This window comes from Oncorhynchus keta, chromosome 30 (genome assembly GCF_023373465.1).
Source record: "Oncorhynchus keta strain PuntledgeMale-10-30-2019 chromosome 30, Oket_V2, whole genome shotgun sequence".
Classification (NCBI taxonomy): domain Eukaryota; kingdom Metazoa; phylum Chordata; class Actinopteri; order Salmoniformes; family Salmonidae; genus Oncorhynchus; species Oncorhynchus keta.
In genome coordinates, this window is record NC_068450.1 from 1,815,529 (window position 1) to 1,839,193 (window position 23,665).

The following is a 23,665-nucleotide window of genomic DNA, read 5'->3' on the forward strand; positions in this document are numbered from 1 at the left end:
ATGGCTATATACAGGGAGGTAATAACATGGCTATATACAGGGAGTATCAGGTAGTAACATGGCTATATACAGGAAGTACCAGGTAATAACATGGCTATATACAGGAAGTACCAGGTAATATCATGGCTATATACAGGGAGGTAATAACATGGCTATATACAGGGAGGTAATAACATGGTTATATACAGGGAGTACCAGGTAATAACATGGCTATATACAGGGAGTACCAGGTAATAACATGGCTATATACAGGGAGTACCAGGTAATAACATGGCTATATACAGGAAGTACCAGGTAATAACATGGCTATATACAGGAAGTACCAGGTAATAACATGGCTATATACAGGGAGTACCAGGTAATAACATGGCTATATACAGGAAGTACCAGGTAATAACATGGCTATATACAGGGAGTACCAGGTAATAACATGGCTATATACAGGGAGTACCAGGTAATAACATGGCTATATACAGGAAGTACCAGGTAATAACATGGTTATATACAGGGAGTACCAGGTAATAACATGGCTATATACAGGAAGTACCAGGTAATAACATGGTTATATACAGGGAGTACCAGGTAATAACATGGTTATAAACAGGAAGTACCAGGTAATAACATGGCTATAAACAGGAAGTAGCAGGTAATAACATGGCTATAAACAGGAAGTAGCAGGTAATAACATGGCTATAAACAGGAAGTAGCAGGTAATAACATGGCTATAAACAGGAAGTACCAGGTAGTAACATGGCTATAAACAGGGAGTAGCAGGTAATAACATGGCTATAAACAGGAAGTAGCAGGTAATAACATGGCTATAAACAGGAAGTAGCTGGTAATAACATGGCTATAAACAGGAAGTACCAGGTAGTAACATGGCTATAAACAGGGAGTACCAGGTAATAACATGGCTATAAACAGGAAGTACCAGGTAGTAACATGGCTATAAACAGGGAGTACCAGGTAATAACATGGCTATAAACAGGAAGTACCATGTAATAACATGGCTATAAACAGGAAGTACCATGTAATAACATGGCTATAAACATGGAGGTAATAACATGGCTATATACAGGGAGTACCAGGTAATAACATGGCTATATACAGGGAGTACCAGGTAATGCCATGGCTATATACAGGAAGTACCAGGTAATAACATGGCTATAAACAGGGAGTACCAGTTAATAACATGGCTATATACAGGGAGTAGTAATAACATGGCTATATACAGGGAGTACCAGGTAATAACATGGCTATAAACAGGGAGTACCAGGTAATAACATGGCTATATACAGGGAGTACCAGGTAATGCCATGGCTATATACAGGAAGTACCAGGTAATAACATGGCTATAAACAGGAGTACCAGTTAATAACATGGCTATATACAGGAGTACCAGGTAATAACATGGCTATATACATACCAGGTAATAACATGGCTATATACAGGAAGTACCAGGTAATAACATGGCTATATACAGGAAGTACCAGGTAATAACATGGCTATATACAGGGAGTACCAGGTAATAACATGGCTATATACTGGGACTACCAGGTAATAACATGGTTATATACAGGGAGTACCAGGTAATAACATGGTTATATACAGGGAGTACCTGGGTAATAACATGGCTATATACAGGGAGTACCAGGTAATAACATGGCTATATACAGGGAGTACCAGGTAATAACATGGCTATATACTGGGACTACCAGGTAATAAAATGGCTATATACAGGGAGGTAATAACATGGCTATATACAGGGAGTATCAGGTAGTAACATGGCTATATACAGGAAGTACCAGGTAATAACATGGCTATATACAGGAAGTACCAGGTAATATCATGGCTATATACAGGGAGGTAATAACATGGCTATATACAGGGAGGTAATAACATGGCTATATACAGGGAGTACCAGGTAATAACATGGTTATATACAGGGAGTACCAGGTAATAACATGGTTATATACAGGAAGTACCAGGTAATAACATGGCTATATACAGGGAGTACCAGGTAATAACATGGCTATATACAGGAAGTACCAGGTAATAACATGGCTATATACAGGAAGTACCAGGTAATAACATGGCTATATACAGGAAGTACCAGGTAATAACATGGCTATATACAGGAAGTACCAGGTAATAACATGGCTATATACAGGGAGTACCAGGTAATAACATGGCTATATACAGGAAGTACCAGGTAATAACATGGCTATATACAGGGAGTACCAGGTAATAACATGGCTATATACAGGGAGTACCAGGTAATAACATGGCTATATACAGGAAGTACCAGGTAATAACATGGTTATATACAGGGAGTACCAGGTAATAACATGGCTATATACAGGAAGTACCAGGTAATAACATGGTTATATACAGGGAGTACCAGGTAATAACATGGTTATATACAGGAAGTACCAGGTAATAACATGGTTATATACAGGGAGTACCAGGTAATAACATGGCTATATACAGGGAGTACCAGGTAATAACATGGTTATATACAGGAAGTACCAGGTAATATCATGGCTATATACAGGGGGTACCAGGTAATAAATAACATGGCTATATACAGGGAGTACCAGGTAATAACATGGCTATAGAGTCCAGTCAGTGTGTGGGTAGAGTCTAGTCAGTGTGTGGGTAGAGTCTAATCAGTGTGTGATCAGAGTCTAGTGAGTGTGTGGGTAGAGTCTAGTCAGTGTGTGGGTAGAGACTAGTCAGTGTGTGGGTAGAGTCCAGTCAGTGTGTGGGTAGAGTCCAGTCAGTGTGTGGGTAGAGTCTAGTCAGTGTGTGGGTAGAGTCTAGTCAGTGTGTGGGTAGAGTCCAGTCAGTGTGTGGGTAGAGTCCAGTCAGTGTGTGGGTAGAGTCTAATCAGTGTGTGGGTAGAGTCTAGTCAGTGTGTGGGTAGAGTCTAATCAGTGTGTGGGTAGAGTCTAGTCAGTGTGTGGGTAGAGTCTAATCAGTGTGTGGGTAGAATCTAGTCAGTGTGTGGGTAGAGTCTAGTCAGTGTGTGGGTAGAGTCTAGTCAGTGTGTGGGTAGATTCTAGTCAGTGTGTGGGTAGAGTCTAGTCAGTGTGTGGGTAGAGTCTAGTCAGTGTGTGGGTAGAGTCTAGTCAGTGTGTGGGTAGAGTCTAGTCAGTGTGTGGGTAGAGTCTAGTCAGTGTGTGGGTAGAGTCTAGTCAGTGTGTGGGTAGAGTCTAGTCAGTGTATGGGTAGAGTCTAATCAGTGTGTGGGCAGAGTCTAGTCAGTGTGTGGGTAGAGTCTAGTCAGTGTGTGGGTAGAGTCTAATCAGTGTGTGATCAGAGTCTAGTGAGTGTGTGGGTAGAGTCTAGTCAGTGTGTGGGTAGAGACTAGTCAGTGTGTGGGTAGAGTCCAGTCAGTGTGTGGGTAGAGTCCAGTCAGTGTGTGGGTAGAGTCCAGTCAGTGTGTGGGTAGAGTCTAGTCAGTGTGTGGGTAGAGTCTAGTCAGTGTGTGGGTAGAGTCCAGTCAGTGTGTGGGTAGAGTCTAGTCAGTGTGTGGGTAGAGTCTAATCAGTGTGTGGGTAGAGTCTAGTCAGTGTGTGGGTAGAGTCTAGTCAGTGTGTGGGTAGAGTCTAGTCAGTGTGTGGGTAGAGTCTAGTCAGTGTGTGGGTAGAGTCCAGTCAGTGTGTGGGTAGAGTCCAGTCAGTGTGTGGGTAGAGTCTAATCAGTGTGTGGGTAGAGTCTAGTCAGTGTGTGGGTAGAGTCTAATCAGTGTGTGGGTAGAGTCTAGTCAGTGTGTGGGTAGAGTCTAATCAGTGTGTGGGTAGAATCTAGTCAGTGTGTTGGTAGAGTCTAGTCAGTGTGTGGGTAGAGTCTAGTCAGTGTGTGGGTAGAGTCTAGTCAGTGTGTGGGTAGATTCTAGTCAGTGTGTGGGTAGAGTCTAGTCAGTGTGTGGGTAGAGTCTAGTCAGTGTGTGGGTAGAGTCTAGTCAGTGTGTGGGTAGAGTCTAGTCAGTGTGTGGGTAGAGTCTAGTCAGTGTGTGGGTAGAGTCTAGTCAGTGTGTGGGTAGAGTCTAGTCAGTGTGTGGGTAGAGTCTAGTCAGTGTGTGGGTAGAGTCTAGTCAGTGTATGGGTAGAGTCTAATCAGTGTGTGGGCAGAGTCTAGTCAGTGTGTGGGTAGAGACTAGTCAGTGTGTGGGTAGTCTAGTCAGTGTGTGGGTAGAGTCCAGTCAGTGTGTGGGTAGAGTCTAGTCAGTGTGTGGGTAGAGACTAGTCAAATCAAATCAAATCAAATCAAATATATTTATATAGCCCTTCGTACATCAGCTGATATCTCAAAGTGCTGCACAGAAACCCAGCCTAAAACCCCAAACAGCAAGCAATGCAGGTGTAGAAGCACGGTGGCTAGGAAAAACTCCCTAGAAAGGCCAAAACGTAGGAAGAAACCTAGAGAGGAACCAGGCTATGTGGGGTGGCTAGTCTTCTTCTGGCTGTGCCGGGTGGAGATTATAACAGAACATGGCCAAGATGTTCAAATGTTCATAAATGACCAGCAAGGTCCAAAAATAATAAGGCAGAACAGTTGAAACTTGAGCAGCAGCACGGCCAGGTGGACTCGGGACAGCAAGGAGTCATCATGTCAGGTATGGTCCTGAGGCATGGTCCTAGGGCTCAGGTCCTCCGAGAGAGAGAAAAAGAGAGAATTAGAGAGAGCACACTTAAATTCACACAGGACACCGAATAGGACAGGAGAAGTACTCCAGATATAACAAACTGACCCTAGCCACCTGACACATAAACTACTGCAGCATAAATACTGGAGGCTGAGACAGGAGGGGTCAGGAGACACTGTGGCCTCATCCGAGGACACCCCCGGACAGGGCCAAACAGGAAGGATATAACCCCACCCACTTTTCCAAAGCACAGCCCCCACACCACATGAGGGATATCTTCAACCACCCACTTACCATCCTGAGACAAGGCCGAGTATAGCCCACAAAGATCTCCGCCACGGCACAACCCAGACAGGAAGATCACATCAGTGACTCAACCCACTCAAGTGACACCCCCCCCCCAGGGACAGTATGAAAGAGCCCCAGTAAGCCAGTGACTCATCCCCTGTAATAGGGTTATAGGCAGAGAATCCCAGTGGAAAGAGGTGAACTGGCCAGGCAGAGACAGCAAGGGCAGTTATTTGCTCCAGAGCATTTCCGTTCACCTTCACACTCCTGGGCCAGACGACACTCAATCATATGACCCACTGAAGAGATGAGTCTTCAGTAAAGACTTAAAGGTTGAGACCAAGTTTGCGTCTCTTACATGGGTAGGCAGACCATTCCATAAAAATTCAGCTCTATAGGAGAAAGCCCTGCCTCCAGCTGTTTGCTTAGAAATTCTAGGGACAATTAGGAGGCCTGCGTCTTGTTACCGTAGCTTACGTTTAGGTATGTACGGCAGGACCAAATCAGAGAGATAGGTAGGAGCAAGCCCATGTAATGCATTGTAGGTCAGCAGTAAAACCTTGAAATCAGCCCTTGCCTTGACAGGAAGCCAGTTTAGGGAGGCTAGCACTGGAGTAATATGATTAAAAAATTTGGTTCGGGTCAGGATTCTAGCAGCCGTATTTAGCACGAACTGAAGTTTATTTAGTGCTTTATCCGGGTAGCCGGAAAGTAGAGCATTGCAGTAGTCTAACCTAGAAGTGACAACAGCATGGATAAATTTTTCTGCATCATTTTTGGACGGAAAGTTTCTGATTTTTGCAATGTTACGGAGATGGAAAAAAGCTGTCCTTGAAATGGTCTTGATATGTTCTTCAAAAGAGAGATCAGGGTCCAGAGTAATGCCGAGGTCCTTCACAGTTTTATTTGAGACGACTGTACAACCATTAAGATTGTCAGATTCAACAGAAGATCTCTTTGTTTCTTGGGACCTAGAACAAGCATCTTTGTTTTGTCCCAGTTTAAAAGTAGAAAGTTTGCAGCCATCCACTTCCTTATGTCTGAAACACATGCTTCTAGCGAGGGCAATTTTGGGGCTTCACCATGTTTCATTGAAATGTACAGCTGTTTGTCATCCGCATAGCAGTGAAAGTTAATATTATGTTTTCGAATGACATCCCCAAGAGGTAAAATAAATAGTGAAAACAATTTTGGTCCTAAAACGGAACCTTGAGGTACACCGAAATTTACAGTTGATTTGTCAGAAGACAAACCATTCACAGAGACAAACTGATATCTTTCCGACAGATAAGATCTAAACCAGGCCAGAACTTGTCCGTGTAGACCAATTTGGGTTTCCAATCTCTCCAAAAGAATGTGGTGATCGATGGTGGTATCAAAAGCAGCACTAAGGTCTAGGAGCACGAGGACAGATGCAGAGCCTCGGTCTGACGCCATTAAAAGGTAATTTACCACCTTCGCAAGTGCAGTCTCAGTGCTATGATGGGGTCTAAAACCAGACTGAAGCATTTTGTATACATTGTTTGTCTTCAGGAAGGCAGTGAGTTGCTGCGCAACAGCCTTTTCTACAATTTTTGAGAGGAATGGAAGATTCGATATAGGCCGATAGTTTTTTAATGTTTTCTGGGTCAAGGTTTGGCTTTTTCAAGAGAGGCTTTATTACTGCCACTTTTAGTGAGTTTGGTACACATCCGGTGGATAGAGAGTTGTTTATCATGTTCAACATAGGAGGGCCAAGCACAGGAAGCAGCTCTTTCAGTTGTTTAGTTGGAATAGGGTCCTGCTGAAGTGAAAGCCATCCTCTCTTGGGGATGCTGCTTTTTAGTTAGTTTTGCGACAGTATCAAAAAGGAATTTCGGATAGAGGAGTTAGAGCCCTGTCTATGTTGATAGATGCTCCTCATGCCTTTTGCACACATTGTATATAGACTGCCCATTTTTTTTCTACTGTGTTATTGACTTGTTAATTGTTTACTCCATGTGTAACTCTGTGTTGTCTGTTCACACTGCTATGCTTTATCTTGGCCAGGTCGCAGTTGCAAATGAGAACTTGTTCTCAACTAGCCTACCTGGTTAAATAAAGGTGTTCTCAACTAGCCTACCTGGTTAAATAAAGGTGTTCTCAACTAGCCTACCTGGTTAAATAAAGGTGAAATAAAAAAAATAAAAAAAATAAAAGATAAGATGAGAGCACCCCTCCAGCTAGGATGGAGTCCGTCACTCCTCAGCAGGTCAGGCTTGGTCCTGTTTGTGGGTGAGTCCCAGAAAGAGGGCCAATTATCTACAAATTCTATATTTAGAGAGGGGCAGAAAACAGTCAGTGTTTGGGTAGAGACTAGTCCGTTGTTTTCCACAGCAGAGTCACACCACAGTCACTGTGGTTTTACACAGCAGAGTCACACCACAGTCACTGTGGTTTTACACAGCAGAGTCACTCCACAGTCAGGGTGGGTTTTACACAGCAGAGTCACACCACAGTCACTGTGGTTTTACACAGCAGAATCACACCACAGTCAGGTTGTGGGTTTTACACAGCAGAGTCACTCCACAGTCAGGGTGGGTTTTACACAGCAGAGTCACTCCACAGTCACGGTGGGTTTACACAGCAGAGTCACACCACAGTCAGGGTGGGTTTTACACAGCAGAGTCACTCCACAGTCAGGGTCAGGGTGGGTTTTACACAGCAGAGTCACTCCACAGTCAGGGTGGGTTTTACACAGCAGAGTCACTCCACAGTCAGGGTCAGGGTGGGTTTTACACAGCAAAGTCACTCCACAGTCAGGGTGGGTTTTACACAGCAGAGTCCCTCCACAGTCAGGGTGGGTTTTACACAGCAGAGTCACTCCACAGTCAGGGTGGGTTTTACACAGCAGAGTCACACCACAGTCAGGGTGGGTTTTACACAGCAGAGTCACTCCACAGTCACTGTGGTTTTACACAGCAGAGTCACACCACAGTCAGGGTGGGTTTTACACAGCAGAGTCACTCCACAGTCAGGGTGGGTTTTACACAGCAGAGTCACTCCACAGTCAGGGTGGGTTTTACACAGCAGAGTCACTCCACAGTCAGGGTGGGTTTTACACAGCAGAGTCACTCCACAGTCAGGGTGGGTTTTACACAGCAGAGTCACTCCACAGTCAGGGTCAGGGTGGTTTTCCACAGCAGAGTCACTCCACAGTCAGGGTGGGTTTACACAGCAGAGTCACTCCACAGTCAGGGTGGGTTTTCCACAGCAGAGTCACTCCACAGTCAGGGTGGGTTTACACAGCAGAGTCACTCCACAGTCAGGGTGGGTTTACACAGCAGAGTCACTCCACAGTCAGGGTGGGTTTTACACAGCAGAGTCACTCCACAGTCAGGGTGGTTTTACACAGCAGAGTCACTCCACAGTCAGGGTGGGTTTTCCACAGCAGAGTCACTCCACAGTCAGGGTGGGTTTTACACAGCAGAATCACACCACAGTCAGGGTGGGTTTTACACAGCAGAGTCACTCCACAGTCAGGGTGGGTTTTACACAGCATAGTCACTCCACAGGCAGGGTGGTTTTCCACAGCAGAGTCACTCCACAGTCAGGGTGGGTTTACACAGCAGAGTCACTCCACAGTCAGGGTCAGGGTGGTTTTACACAGCAGAGTCACTCCACAGTCAGGGTGGGTTTTACACAGCAGAGTCACTCCACAGTCAGGGTCAGGGTGGTTTTACACAGCAGAGTCACTCCACAGTCAGGGTGGGTTTTACACAGCAGAGTCACTCCACAGTCAGGGTGGGTTTTACACAGCAGAGTCACTCCACAGTCAGGGTCAGGGTGGTTTTCCACAGCAGAGTCACTCCACAGTCAGGGTGGGTTTACACAGCAGAGTCACTCCACAGTCAGGGTGGGTTTTCCACAGCAGAGTCACTCCACAGTCAGGGTGGGTTTACACAGCAGAGTCACTCCACAGTCAGGGTGGGTTTACACAGCAGAGTCACTCCACAGTCAGGGTGGGTTTTACACAGCAGAGTCACTCCACAGTCAGGGTGGGTTTTACACAGCAGAGTCACTCCACAGTCAGGGTGGGTTTTACACAGCAGAGTCACTCCACAGTCAGGGTGGGTTTTACACAGCAGAGTCACTCCACAGTCAGGGTGGTTTTACACAGCAGAGTCACTCCACAGTCAGGGTGGGTTTTACACAGCAGAGTCACTCCACAGTCAGGGTGGTTTTACACAGCAGAGTCAAGCCAGTTAGTCTTGTGGCTCGGGGGTAGAAGCTCCGGCTTGCCAGGAATGTCTGGAGATTGCAACAGTGTTTTGAGATAACAGGTGGTGATGAGGACCAAAAGGCCTCCTGCAGGTAACAAGGTTTAGCTGGAAATCATCCAAGAGGAAGTCATTTTCTCATTGGACTCCCCCCTCCTCTTCCTCCTCCCCGCCTCCTACCCCCCCATTGTGAAGGAGCTAACAGGTGATGGAGAAGTAAAAGCCATAAGGACTCAAATACCAATTCATTACCTCGGGTATGGCCATGAGGAAGTTTCAGAGGAGAAATCAACAGCCCTGTCACGTCAGTAGACAGGCTGAAAGGTTGTCTTTTCTCTCTCTCTCATAGCGTTCCCTTTCCTTGAACTCACCACTCCAACTTTCAGGTTGACAATCACATACATTAGAGGGGGGCTGCTGTTTATGAGGCGTGACTCAATCTCCGGTCTTCATTCATAAATGAGTATCAGGTGGCCTTTATATATCTGATATATTGCAACCCCTTCATATAGTCTATGATTGAAACCTATGGTAGATTGTATTACAGTGAGTTAATACATCTGTTGTTGTCTGTCAGTTGCTGCTCCAAGATGGCGTAGCAGTAAGACGTCCTGTCGTGTCGTGTCCCTTGTATATATCGTTTTCTTTCTTGTTTTTACATATTTTTCTTTGCATATCTCTTTAAAAACATTTTACTAAACCTCAGCTTCTAAATACTCTCCTGCAACCCGCCTCACCCAATGTTCCTAAAGTATTTATATTTACTTCGAACCGGAACCCCTCAACTGAAGCTAGCCAGCTAACCACCAGCTATGCTAGCGGTCTTCAGCTAACCGGTCATCAGCTAACCTTTAGCTCAGAAAGCTCTCGCCAGTTCAAACAACGCAACTCTAACCAGAGCATAACGGACTTTTTTTTTTTTTTTATCCCCGGTTTCCACCGCAAACGGAACATTTTTCAGCTGGATCTTCACAACTAGCTATCTAGCTAAACCGCAACCCCGGATGATTACTCCTGGCTAGCGTTTCCACCCACTTAGCTTGAAGCTAGCCCGGCCAGAGCCCCTGTGCTACCACCGTAGCATACTCCTGGGCTACAATACCCGGACCCACGACCGGTCTATCGATGTCACCGCATGAAGAGGAATAAACAGACTCACCCCATCGCGACGTCCCCCAAAGGCTAACTCTATAGCCCTTGCTATCTCCTTGCTTGCTAATTCGGCCTGCTAACTGCTAGCTTGTTTAGCCCCGGTCCGCTAACTGCTACCTTGTTCAGCCCCGGCCTACTAACTGTTAGCTTGTTAGCACAGGCCTGCTAACCGTCTGAATCGCCGCGTCCCAAACACTCACTGGACCCATATTTACTTTCTATCTCTTTTCGATTTTTAATTTGTTTATACCTTCCGGTAACCTGCCACACCCAATGTGATACGGAATCGCTATTATTTTTAATTTTTAGAACACACTCAAGAACCTCCAGAAGCTAACCAGCTAACTAGCTACAAGCTATTTAGTCACTGTTAGTTTTTAAAAACCTGGATAACACTCGCCAGTCCAGCTTCCCTGCCCCATCCACCGCTGCCCCCTGGACACTGATCACTTGGCTACATAGCTGATGCACGCTGGACTGTCCATTAATCACGGTACTCCATTCTGCTTGTTTGTTTTATCTGTTGGCCCCGTTGCCTAGTCAACGCCATTTTACCTGCTGTTGTTGTGCTAGCTGATTAGCTGTTGTCTCACCTACTGTTTTAGCTAGCTTTCCCAATTCAACACCTGTGATTACTGTATGCTTCGCTGTATGTCTCTCTCAAATGTCAATATGCCTTGTATACTGTTGCTCAGGTTAGTTATCATTGTTTTAGTTCACAATGGAGCCCCTAGTTCCACTCTTTATACCTCTGATACCTCCTTTGTCCCAACTCCCACACATGTGGTGACCTCACCCATTACAACCAGCATGTCCAGAGATACAACCTCTCTCATCACCCAGTGCCTGGGCTTACCTCCGCTGTACCCGCATCCCACCATACCCCTGTCTGCGCATTATGCCCTGAATATATTCTACCATGCCCAGAAACCTGCTCCTCTTATTCTCTGCTCCCCAACGCTCTAGGCGACCAGTTTTGATAGCCTTTAGCCGCACCCTCATACTACTCCTTCTCTGTTCCGCAGGTGATGTGGAGGTAAACCCAGGCCCTGCATGTCCCCAGGCACCCTCATTTGTTGACTTCTGCGATCGAAAAGCCTTGGTTTCATGCATGTCAACATCAGAAGCCTCCTCCCTAAGTTTGTTTTACTCACTGCTTTAGCACACTCTGCTAACCCTGATGTCCTTGCCGTGTCTGAATCCTGGCTCAAGAAGGCCACCAAAAATTCAGAGATTTCCATACCCAACTATAACATCTTCCGTCAAGATAGAACTGCCAAAGGGGAGGAGTTGCAGTCTACTGCAGAGATAGCCTGCAAAGTAATGTCATACTTTCCAGGTCCATACCCAAACAGTTCGAACTACTAATTTTGAAAATTACTCTCTCCAGAAATAAGTCTCTCACTGTTGCCGCCTGCTACCGACCCCCTCAGCTCCCAGCTGTGCCCTGGACATCATTTGTGAATTGATCGCCCCCATCTAGCTTCAGAGTTTGTTCTGCTAGGTGACCTAAACTGGGATATGCTTAACACCCCGGCAGTTCCACAATCTAAGCAATCTAAGCTAGATGCCCTCAATCTCACACAAATCATCAAGGAACCCACCAGGTACAACCCTAACTCTGTAAACAAGGGCACCCTCATAGACGTCATCCTGACCAACTGGCCCTCCAAATACACCTCCGCTGTCTTCAACCAGGACCTCAGCCATCACTGCCTCATTGCCTGTATCCGCTACGGAGCCGCAGTCAAACGACCACCCCTCATCACTGTCAAACGCTCCCGAAAACACTTCTGTGAGCAGGCCTTTCTAATCGACCTGGCCCGGGTATCCTGGAAGGACATTGACCTCATCCCGTCAGTTGAGGATGCCTGGTCATTCTTTAAAAGTAACTTCCTCACCATTTTAGATAAGCATGCTCCGTTCAAAAAATGCAGAACTAAGAAAAGATACAGCCCTTGGTTCACTCCAGACCTGACTGCCCTCGACCAGCACAAAAACATCCTGTGGCGGACTGCAATAGCATCGAACAGTCCCCGCGATATGCAACTGTTCAGGGAAGTCAGGAACCAATACACGCAGTCAGTCAGGAAAGCTAAGGCCAGCTTCTTCAGGCAGAAGTTTGCATCCTGTAGCTCCAACTCCAAAATGTTCTGGGACACTGTGAAGTCCATGGAGTACAAGATCACCTCCTCCCAGCTGCCCACTGCACTGAGGCTAGGTAACACGGTCACCACCGATAAATCCATGATTATCGAAAACTTCAACAAGCATTTTCTCAAGGCCATGCCTTCCTCCTGGCTACTCCGACCTCGGTCAACAGCTCCGCCCCCCGCAGCTACTCGCCCAAGCCTCCCCAGCTTCTCCTTTACCCAAATCCAGATAGCAGATGTTCTGAAAGAGCTGCAACACCTGGACCTGTACAAATCAGCTGGGCTTGACAATCTGGACCCTCTATTTCTGAAACTATCCTCCGCCATTGTCGCAACCCCTATTACCAGTCTTTTCAACCTCTATTTCATATCGTCTGAGATCCCCAAGGATTGGAAAGCTGCCGCAGTCATCCCCCTCTTCAAAGGGGGAGACATCCTGGACCCAAACTGTTACAGACCTATATCCATCCTGCCCTGCCTATCTAAGGTCTTCGAAAGCCAATTCAAAAAACAGATCACTGACCATCTCGAATCCCACCATACCTTCTCCGGTTTGCAATCTGGTTTCCGAGCCGGTTACGGGTGCACCTCAGCCACACTCAAGGTACTAAACGATATCATAACCGCCATCGATAAAAGACAGTACTGTGCAGCCGTCTTCATCGACCTCGCCAAGGCTTTCGACTCTGTCAATCACCATATTCTTATCGGCAGACTCAACAGCCTCGGTTTTTCGGATGACTGCCTTGCCTGGTTCACCAATTACTTCGCAGACAGAGTTCAGTGTGTCAAATCGGAGGGCATGCTGTCCGGTCCTCTGGCAGTCTCTATGGGGGTGCCACAGGGTTCAATTCTCGGGCCGACTCTTTTCTCTGTATATATCAATGATGTTGCTCTTGCTGCGGGCGATTCCCTGATCCACCTCTACGCAGACGACACCATTCTATATACTTTCGGCCCATCATTGGACACTGTGCTATCTAACCTCCAAACGAGCTTCAATGCCATACAGCACTCCTTCCGTGGCCTCCAACTGCTCTTAAACGCGAGTAAAACCAAATGCATGCTTTTCAACCGATCGCTGCCTGCACCCGCATGCCCGACTAGCATCACCACCCTGGATGGTTCCGACCTTGAATATGTGGACATCTATAAGTACCTAGGTGTCTGGCTAAACTGCAAACTCTCCTTCCAGACTCACATCAAACATCTCCAATCGAAAATCAAATCAAGAGTCGGCTTTCTATTCCGCAACAAAGCCTCCTTCACTCACGCTGCCAAGCTTACCCTAGTAAAACTGACTATCCTACCGATCCTCGACTTCGGCGATGTCATCTACAAAATGGCTTCCAACACTCTACTCAGCAAACTGGATGCAGTCTATCACAGTGCCATCCGTTTTGTCACTAAAGCACCTTATACCACCCACCACTGCGACTTGTATGCTCTAGTCGGCTGGCCCTCACTACATATTCGTCGCCAGACCCACTGGCTCCAGGTCATCTACAAGTCCATGCTAGGTAAAGCTCCGCCTTATCTCAGTTCACTGGTCACGATGGCTACACCCATCCGTAGCACGCGCTCCAGCAGGTGTATCTCACTGATCATCCCTAAAGCCAACACCTCATTTGGCCGCCTTTCGTTCCAGTACTCTGCTGCCTGTGACTGGAACGAATTGCAAAAATCGCTGAAGTTGGAGACTTTTATCTCCCTCACCAACTTCAAACATCAGCTATCCGAGCAGCTAACCGATCGCTGCAGCTGTACATAGTCTATAGGTAAATAGCCCACCCATTTTCACCTACCTCATTCCCATACTGTTTTTATACTGTTTTTTTTTGTTTTTTTTTTACTTTTCTACTCTTTTGCACACCAATATCTCTACCTGTACATGACCATCTGATCATTTATCACTCCAGTGTTAATCTGCAAAATTGTATTATTCGCCTTCCCTCCTCATGCCTTTTGCACACATAGTATATAGACTGCCCATTTTTTTCTACTGTGTTATTGACTTGTTAATTGTTTACTCCATGTGTAACTCTGTGTTGTCTGTTCACACTGCTATGCTTTATCTTGGCCAGGTCGCAGTTGCAAATGAGAACTTGTTCTCAACTAGCCTACCTGGTTAAATAAAGGTGTTCTCAACTAGCCTACCTGGTTAAATAAAGGTGTTCTCAACTAGCCTACCTGGTTAAATAAAGGTGTTCTCAACTAGCCTACGTGGTTAAATAAAGGTGTTCTCAACTAGCCTACCTGGTTAAATAAAGGTGTTCTCAACTAGCCTACGTGGTTAAATAAAGGTGTTCTCAACTAGCCTACGTGGTTAAATAAAGGTGTTCTCAACTAGCCTACCTGGTTAAATAAAGGTGTCCTCAACTAGCCTACCTGGTTAAATAAAGGTGTTCTCAACTAGCCTACCTGGTTAAATAAAGGTGTTCTCAACTAGCCTACCTGGTTAAATAAAGGTGAAATAAAAAAAAAGAAAAGAAAAAGGAAGCAGATCTTTCAGTGGTTTAGTTGGAATAGGGTCCAATATGCAGCTTGAAGGTTTAGAGGCCATGATTATTTTCATCATTGTGTCAAGAGATATAGTACTAAAACACTTGAGCGTCTCTCTTGATCCTAGGTCCTGGCAGAGTTGTGCAGACTCAGGACAACTGAGCTTTGAAGGAATACGCAGATTTAAAGAGGAGTCCGTAATTTGCTTTCTAATAATCATGATCTTTTCCTCAAAGAAGTTCATGAATTTATCACTGCTGAAGTGAAAGCCATCCTCTCTTGGGGAATGCTGCTTTTTAGTTAGCTTTGCGACAGTATCAAAAAGGAATTTCGGATTGTTCTTATTTTCCTCAATTAAGTTAGAAAAATAGGATGATCGAGCAGCAGTAAGGGCTCTTCGGTACTGCACGGTACTGTCTTTCCAAGCTAGTCGGAAGACTTCCAGTTTGGTGTGGCGCCATTTCCGTTCTAATTTTCTGGAAGCTTGCTTCCGAGCTCGGTATTTTCTGTGTACCAGGGAGCTAGTTTCTTACGAGAAATGTTTTTAGTTTTTAGGGGTGCAACTGCATCTAGGGTATTGAGCAATGTTACATTGAGTTCCTCAGTTAGGTGGTTAACTGATTTCTGTCCTCTGGCGTCCTTGGGTAGACAGAGGGAATCTGGAAGGACATCAAGGAATCTTTGTGTTGTCTGTGAATTTATAGCACGACTTTTGATGTTCCTTGGTTGGGGTCTGAGCAGATTATTTGTTGCAATTGCAAACGTAATAAAATGGTGGTCCGATAGTCCAGGATTATGAGGAAAAACATTAAGATCCACAACATTTATTCCATGGGACAAAACTAGGTCCAGAGTATGACTGTGACAGTGAGTGGGTCCAGAGACATGTTGGACAAAACCCACTGAATCGATGATGGCTCCGAAAGCCTTTTGGAGTGGGTCTGTGGACTTTTCCATGTGAATATTAAAGTCACCAAAGATTAGAATATTATCTGCTATGACTACAAGGTCCGATAGGAATTCAGGGAACTCAATGAGGAACGCTGTATATGGCCCAGGAGGCCTGTAAACAGTAGCTATGAAAAGTGATTGAGTAGGCTGCATAGATTTCATGACTAGAAGCTCAAAAGACGAAAACGTCATTTTTTTTTTTTTTGTAAATTGAAATTTGCTATCGTAAATGTTAGCAACACCTCCGCCTTTGCGGGATGCACGGGGGATATGGTCACTAGTGTAGCCAGGAGGTGAGGCCTCATTTAAAACAGTAAATTCATCAGGCTTAAGTCATGTTTCAGTCAGGCCAATCACATCAAGATTATGATCAGTGATTAGTTCATTGACTTTAATTGCCTTTGAAGTAAGGGATCTAACATTAAGTAGCCCTATTTTGAGATGTGAGGTATCATGATCTCTTTCAGTAATGACAGGAATGGAGGTGGTCTTTATCCTAGTGAGATTGCTAAGGCGAACACCGCCATGTTTAGTTTTGCCCAACCTAGGTCGAGGCACAGACACGGTCTCAATGGGGATAGCTGAGCTGACTACACTGACTGTGCTAGTGGCAGACTCCACTATGCTGGCAGGCTGGCTAACAGCCTGCTGCCTGGCCTGCACCCTATTTCATTGTGGAGCTAGAGGAGTTAGAGCCCTGTCTATGTTGGTAGATAAGATGAGAGCACCCCTCCAGCTAGGATGGAGTCCGTCACTCCTCAGCAGGTCAGGCTTGGTCCTGTTTGTGGGTGAGTCCCAGAAAGAGGGCCAATTATCTACAAATTCTATATTTAGAGAGGGGCAGAAAACAGTGAGTGTTTGGGTAGAGACTAGTCCATTGTTTTCCACAGCAGAGTCACTCCACAGTCACTGTGGTTTTACACAGCAGAATCACACCACAGTCAGGTTGTGGGTTTTACACAGCAGAGTCACTCCACAGTCAGGGTGGGTTTTACACAGCAGAATCACACCACAGTCAGGTTGTGGGTTTTACACAGCAGAGTCACTCCACAGTCAGGGTGGGTTTTACACAGCAGAGTCACTCCACAGTCACGGTGGGTTTACACAGCAGAGTCACTCCACAGTCAGGGTGGGTTTTACACAGCAGAGTCACTCCACAGTTAGGGTGGGTTTTTACACAGCAGAGTCACTCCACAGTCAGGGTGGGTTTTACACAGCAGAGTCACTCCACAGTCAGGGTGGGTTTTACACAGCAGAGTCACTCCACAGTCAGGGTCAGGGTGGTTTTCCACAGCAGAGTCACTCCACAGTCAGGGTGGGTTTTACACAGCAGAGTCACTCCACAGTCAGGGTCAGGGTGGTTTTCCACAGCAGAGTCACTCCACAGTCAGGGTGGGTTTTACACAGCAGAGTCACTCCACAGTCAGGGTGGGTTTTACACAGCAGAGTCACTCCACAGTCAGGGTCAGGGTGGTTTTACACAGCAGAGTCACTCCACAGTCAGGGTGGGTTTTACACAGCAGAGTCACTCCACAGTCAGGGTGGGTTTTACACAGCAGAGTCACTCCACAGTCAGGGTGGGTTTTACACAGCAGAGTCACTCCATAGTCAGGGTGGGTTTTACACAGCAGAGTCACTCCACAGTCAGGGTCAGGGTGATTTTCCACAGCAGAGTCACTCCACAGTCAGGGTGGGTTTACACAGCAGAGTCACTCCACAGTCAGGGTGGGTTTTACACAGCAGAGTCACTCCACAGTCAGGGTGGGTTTTACACAGCAGAGTCACTCCACAGTCAGGGTGGGTTTTACACAGCAGAGTCACTCCACAGTCAGGGTGGGTTTTACACAGCAGAGTCACTCCACAGTCAGGGTGGGTTTTACACAGCAGAGTCACTCCACAGTCAGGGTGGGTTTTACACAGCAGAGTCACTCCACAGTCAGGGTCAGGGTGGTTTTACACAGCAGAGTCACTCCACAGTCAGGGTGGGTTTTACACAGCAGAGTCACTCCACAGTCAGGGTGGGTTTTACACAGCAGAGTCACTCCACAGTCAGGGTCAGGGTGGTTTTCCACAGCAGAGTCACTCCACAGTCAGGGTGGGTTTACACAGCAGAGTCACTCCACAGTCAGGGTGGGTTTTCCACAGCAGAGTCACTCCACAGTCAGGGTGGGTTTTACACAGCAGAGTCACTCCACAGTCAGGGTGGGTTTTACACAGCAGAGTCACTCCACAGTCAGGGTGGGTTTACACAGCAGAGTCACTCCACAGTCAGGGTCAGGGTGGTTTTACACAGCAGAGTCACTCCACAGTCAGGGTGGGTTTACACACCAGAGTCACTCCACAGTCAGGGTCAGGGTGGTTTTACACAGCAGAGTCACTCCACAGTCAGGGTGGGTTTTACACAGCAGAGTCACTCCACAGTCAGGGTGGGTTTTACACAGCAGAGTCACTCCACAGTCAGGGTCAGGGTGGTTTTCCACAGCAGAGTCACTCCACAGTCAGGGTGGGTTTACACAGCAGAGTCACTCCACAGTCAGGGTGGGTTTTCCACAGCAGAGTCACTCCACAGTCAGGGTGGGTTTACACAGCAGAGTCACTCCACAGTCAGGGTGGGTTTACACAGCAGAGTCACTCCACAGTCAGGGTGGGTTTTACACAGCAGAGTCACTCCACAGTCAGGGTGGTTTTACACAGCAGAGTCACTCCACAGTCAGGGTGGGTTTACACAGCAGAGTCACTCCACAGTCAGGGTGGTTTTACACAGCAGAGTCACTCCACAGTCAGGGTGGGTTTTACACAGCAGAGTCACTCCACAGTCAGGGTGGTTTTACACAGCAGAGTCAAGCCAGTTAGTATTGTGGCTCGGGGGTAGAAGCTCCGGCTTGCCAGGAATGGGTGGAGATTGCAACAGTGTTTTGAGATAACAGGTGGTGATGAGGACCAAAAGGCCTCCTGCAGGTAACAAGGTTTAGCTGGAAACCCCCCCCCCCCCATTGTGAAGGAGCTAACAGGTGATGGAGAAGTAAAAGCCATAAGGACTCAAATACCAATTCATTACCCAGGGTATGGCCATGAGGAAGTTTCAGAGGAGAAATCAACAGCCCTGTCACGTCAGTAGACAGGCTGAAAGGTTGTCTTTTCTCTCTCTCTCATAGCGTTCCCTTTCCTTGAACTCACCACTCCAACTTTCAGGTTGACAATCACGTACATTAGAGGGGGGTCTGCTGTTTATGAGGCGTGACTCAATCTCTGGTCTTCATTCATAAATGAGTATCAGGTGGCCTTTATATATCTGATATATTGCAACCCCTTCATATAGTCTATGATTGAAACCTATGGTAGATTGTATTACAGTAAGTTAATACATCTGTTGTTTTCTGTCAGTTGCTGCTCCAAGATGGCGTAGCAGTAAGACGTCCTGTCGTGTCGTGTCCCTTGTATATATCGTTTTCTTTCTTGTTTTTACATATTTTTCTTTGCATATCTCTTTAAAAACATTTTACTAAACCTCAGCTTCTAAATACTCTCCTGCAACCCGCCTCACCCAATGTTCCTAAAGTATTTATATTTACTTGAACCGGAACCCCTCAACTGAAGCTAGCCAGCTAACCACCAGCTATGCTAGCGGTCTTCAGCTAACCGGTCATCAGCTAACCTTTAGCTCAGAAAGCTCTCGCCAGTTCAAACAACGCAACTCTAACCAGAGCATAACGGACTTTTTTTTTTTTTTTTATCCCCGGATTTCCACCGCAAACGGAACATTTTTCAGCTGGATCTTCACAACTAGCTATCTAGCTAAACCGCAACCCCGGATGATTACTCCTGGCTAGCGTTTCCACCCACTTAGCTTGAAGCTAGCCCGGCCAGAGCCCTGTGCTACCACCGTAGCATACTCCTGGGCTACAATACCCGGACCCACGACCGGTCTATCGATGTCACCGCATGAAGAGGAATAAACAGACTCACCCCATCGCGACGTCCCCCAAAGGCTAACTCTATAGCCCTTGCTATCTCCTTGCTTGCTAATTCGGCCTGCTAACTGCTAGCTTGTTTAGCCCCGGTCCGCTAACTGCTACCTTGTTCAGCCCCGGCCTACTAACTGTTAGCTTGTTAGCACAGGCCTGCTAACCGTCTGAATCGCCGCGTCCCAAACACTCACTGGACCCATATTTACTTTCTATCTCTTTTCGATTTTTAATTTGTTTATACCTTCCGGTAACCTGCCACACCCAATGTGATACGGAATCGCTATTATTTTTAATTTTTAGAACACACTCAAGAACCTCCAGAAGCTAACCAGCTAACTAGCTACAAGCTATTTAGTCACTGTTAGTTTTTTAAAAACCTGGATAACACTCGCCAGTCCAGCTTCCCTGCCCCATCCACCGCTGCCCCTGGACACTGATCACTTGGCTACATAGCTGATGCACGCTGGACTGTCCATTAATCACGGTACTCCATTCTGCTTGTTTGTTTTATCTGTTGGCCCCGTTGCCTAGTCAACGCCATTTTACCTGCTGTTGTTGTGCTAGCTGATTAGCTGTTGTTGTCTCACCTACTGTTTTAGCTAGCTTTCCCAATTCAACACCTGTGATTACTGTATGCCTCGCTGTATGTCTCTCTCAAATGTCAATATGCCTTGTATACTGTTGTTCAGGTTAGTTATCATTGTTTTAGTTCACAATGGAGCCCCTAGTTCCACTCTTTATACCCCTGATACCTCCTTTGTCCCACCTCCCACACATGTGGTGACCTCACCCATTACAACCAGCATGTCCAGAGATACAACCTCTCTCATCATCAGCCAGTGCCTGGGCTTACCTCCGCTGTACCCGCACCCCACCATATCCCTGTCTGCGCATTATGCCCTGAATATATTCTACCATGCCCAGAAACCTGCTCCTCTTATTCTCTGCTCCCCAACGCTCTAGGCGACCAGTTTTGATAGCCTTTAGCCGCACCCTCATACTACTCCTTCTCTGTTCCGCAGGTGATGTGGAGGTAAACCCAGGCCCTGCATGTCCCCAGGCACCCTCATTTGTTGACTTCTGCGATCGAAAAGCCTTGGTTTCATGCATGTCAACATCAGAAGCCTCCTCCCTAAGTTTGTTTTACTCACTGCTTTAGCACACTCTGCTAACCCTGATGTCCTTGCCGTGTCTGAATCCTGGCTCAAGAAGGCCACCAAAAATTCAGAGATTTCCATACCCAACTATAACATCTTCCGTCAAGATAGAACTGCCAAAGGGGGAGGAGTTGCAGTCTACTGCAGAGATAGCCTGCAAAGTAATGTCATACTTTCCAGGTCCATACCCAAACAGTTCGAACTACTAATTTTGAAAATTACTCTCTCCAGAAATAAGTCTCTCACTGTTGCCGCCTGCTACCGACCCCCTCAGCTCCCAGCTGTGCCCTGGACGTCATTTGTGAATTGATCGCCCCCATCTAGCTTCAGAGTTTGTTCTGCTAGGTGACCTAAACTGGGATATGCTTAACACCCCGGCAGTTCCACAATCTAAGCAATCTAAGCTAGATGCCCTCAATCTCACACAAATCATCAAGGAACCCACCAGGTACAACCCTAACTCTGTAAACAAGGGCACCCTCATAGACGCATCCTGACCAACTGGCCCTCCAAATACACCTCCGCTGTCTTCAACCAGGACCTCAGCCATCACTGCCTCATTGCCTGTATCCGCTACGGAGCCACAGTCAAACGACCACCCCTCATCACTGTCAAACGCTCCCGAAAACACTTCTGTGAGCAGGCCTTTCTAATCGACCTGGCCCGGGTATCCTGGAAGGACATTGACCTCATCCCGTCAGTTGAGGATGCCTGGTCATTCTTTAAAAGTAACTTCCTCACCATTTTAGATAAGCATGCTCCGTTCAAAAAATGCAGAACTAAGAAAAGATACAGCCCTTGGTTCACTCCAGACCTGACTGCCCTCGACCAGCACAAAAACATCCTGTGGCGGACTGCAATAGCATCGAACAGTCCCCGCGATATGCAACTGTTCAGGGAAGTCAGGAACCAATACACGCAGTCAGTCAGGAAAGCTAAGGCCAGCTTCTTCAGGCAGAAGTTTGCATCCTGTAGCTCCAACTCCAAAATGTTCTGGGACACTGTGAAGTCCATGGAGTACAAGATCACCTCCTCCCAGCTGCCCACTGCACTGAGGCTAGGTAACACGGTCACCACCGATAAATCCATGATTATCGAAAACTTCAACAAGCATTTTCTCAAGGCCATGCCTTCCGCCTGGCTACTCCAAACTCGGTCAACAGCTCCGCCCCCCCGCAGCTACTCGCCCAAGCCTCTCCAGGTTCTCCTTTACCCAAATCCAGATAGCAGATGTTCTGAAAGAGCTGCAAAACCTGGACCCGTACAAATCAGCTGGGCTTGACAATCTGGACCCTCTATTTCTGAAACTATCCGCCGCCATTGTCACAACCCCTATTACCAGCCTGTTCAACCTCTCTTTCATATCGTCTGAGATCCCCAAGGATTGAAAGCTGCCGCAGTCATCCCCCTCTTCAAAGGGGGAGACACCCTGGACCCAAACTGTTACAGACCTATATCCATCCTGCCCTGCCTATCTAAGGTCTTCGAAAGCCAAGTCAACAAACAGGTCACTGACCATCTCGAATCCCACCGTACCTTCTCCGCTGTGCAATCTGGTTTCCGAGCCGGTCACGGGTGCACCTCAGCCACACTCAAGGTACTAAACGATATCATAACCGCCATCGATAAAAGACAGTACTGTGCAGCCGTCTTCATCGACCTCGCCAAGGCTTTCGACTCTGTCAATCACCATATTCTTATCGGCAGACTCAACAGCCTCGGTTTTTCGGATGACTGCCTTGCCTGGTTCACCAATTACTTCGCAGACAGAGTTCAGTGTGTCAAATCGGAGGGCATGCTGTCCGGTCCTCTGGCAGTCTCTATGGGGGTGCCACAGGGTTCAATTCTCGGGCCGACTCTTTTCTCTGTATATATCAATGATGTTGCTCTTGCTGCGGGCGATTCCCTGATCCACCTCTACGCAGACGACACCATTCTATATACTTTCGGCCCATCATTGGACACTGTGCTATCTAACCTCCAAACGAGCTTCAATGCCATACAGCACTCCTTCCGTGGCCTCCAACTGCTCTTAAACGCGAGTAAAACCAAATGCATGCTTTTCAACCGATCGCTGCCTGCACCCGCATGCCCGACTAGCATCACCACCCTGGATGGTTCCGACCTTGAATATGTGGACATCTATAAGTACCTAGGTGTCTGGCTAAACTGCAAACTCTCCTTCCAGACTCACATCAAACATCTCCAATCGAAAATCAAATCAAGAGTCGGCTTTCTATTCCGCAACAAAGCCTCCTTCACTCACGCTGCCAAGCTTACCCTAGTAAAACTGACTATCCTACCGATCCTCGACTTCGGCGATGTCATCTACAAAATGGCTTCCAACACTCTACTCAGCAAACTGGATGCAGTCTATCACAGTGCCATCCGTTTTGTCACTAAAGCACCTTATACCACCCACCACTGCGACTTGTATGCTCTAGTCGGCTGGCCCTCACTACATATTCGTCGCCAGACCCACTGGCTCCAGGTCATCTACAAGTCCATGCTAGGTAAAGCTCCGCCTTATCTCAGTTCACTGGTCACGATGGCTACACCCATCCGTAGCACGCGCTCCAGCAGGTGTATCTCACTGATCATCCCT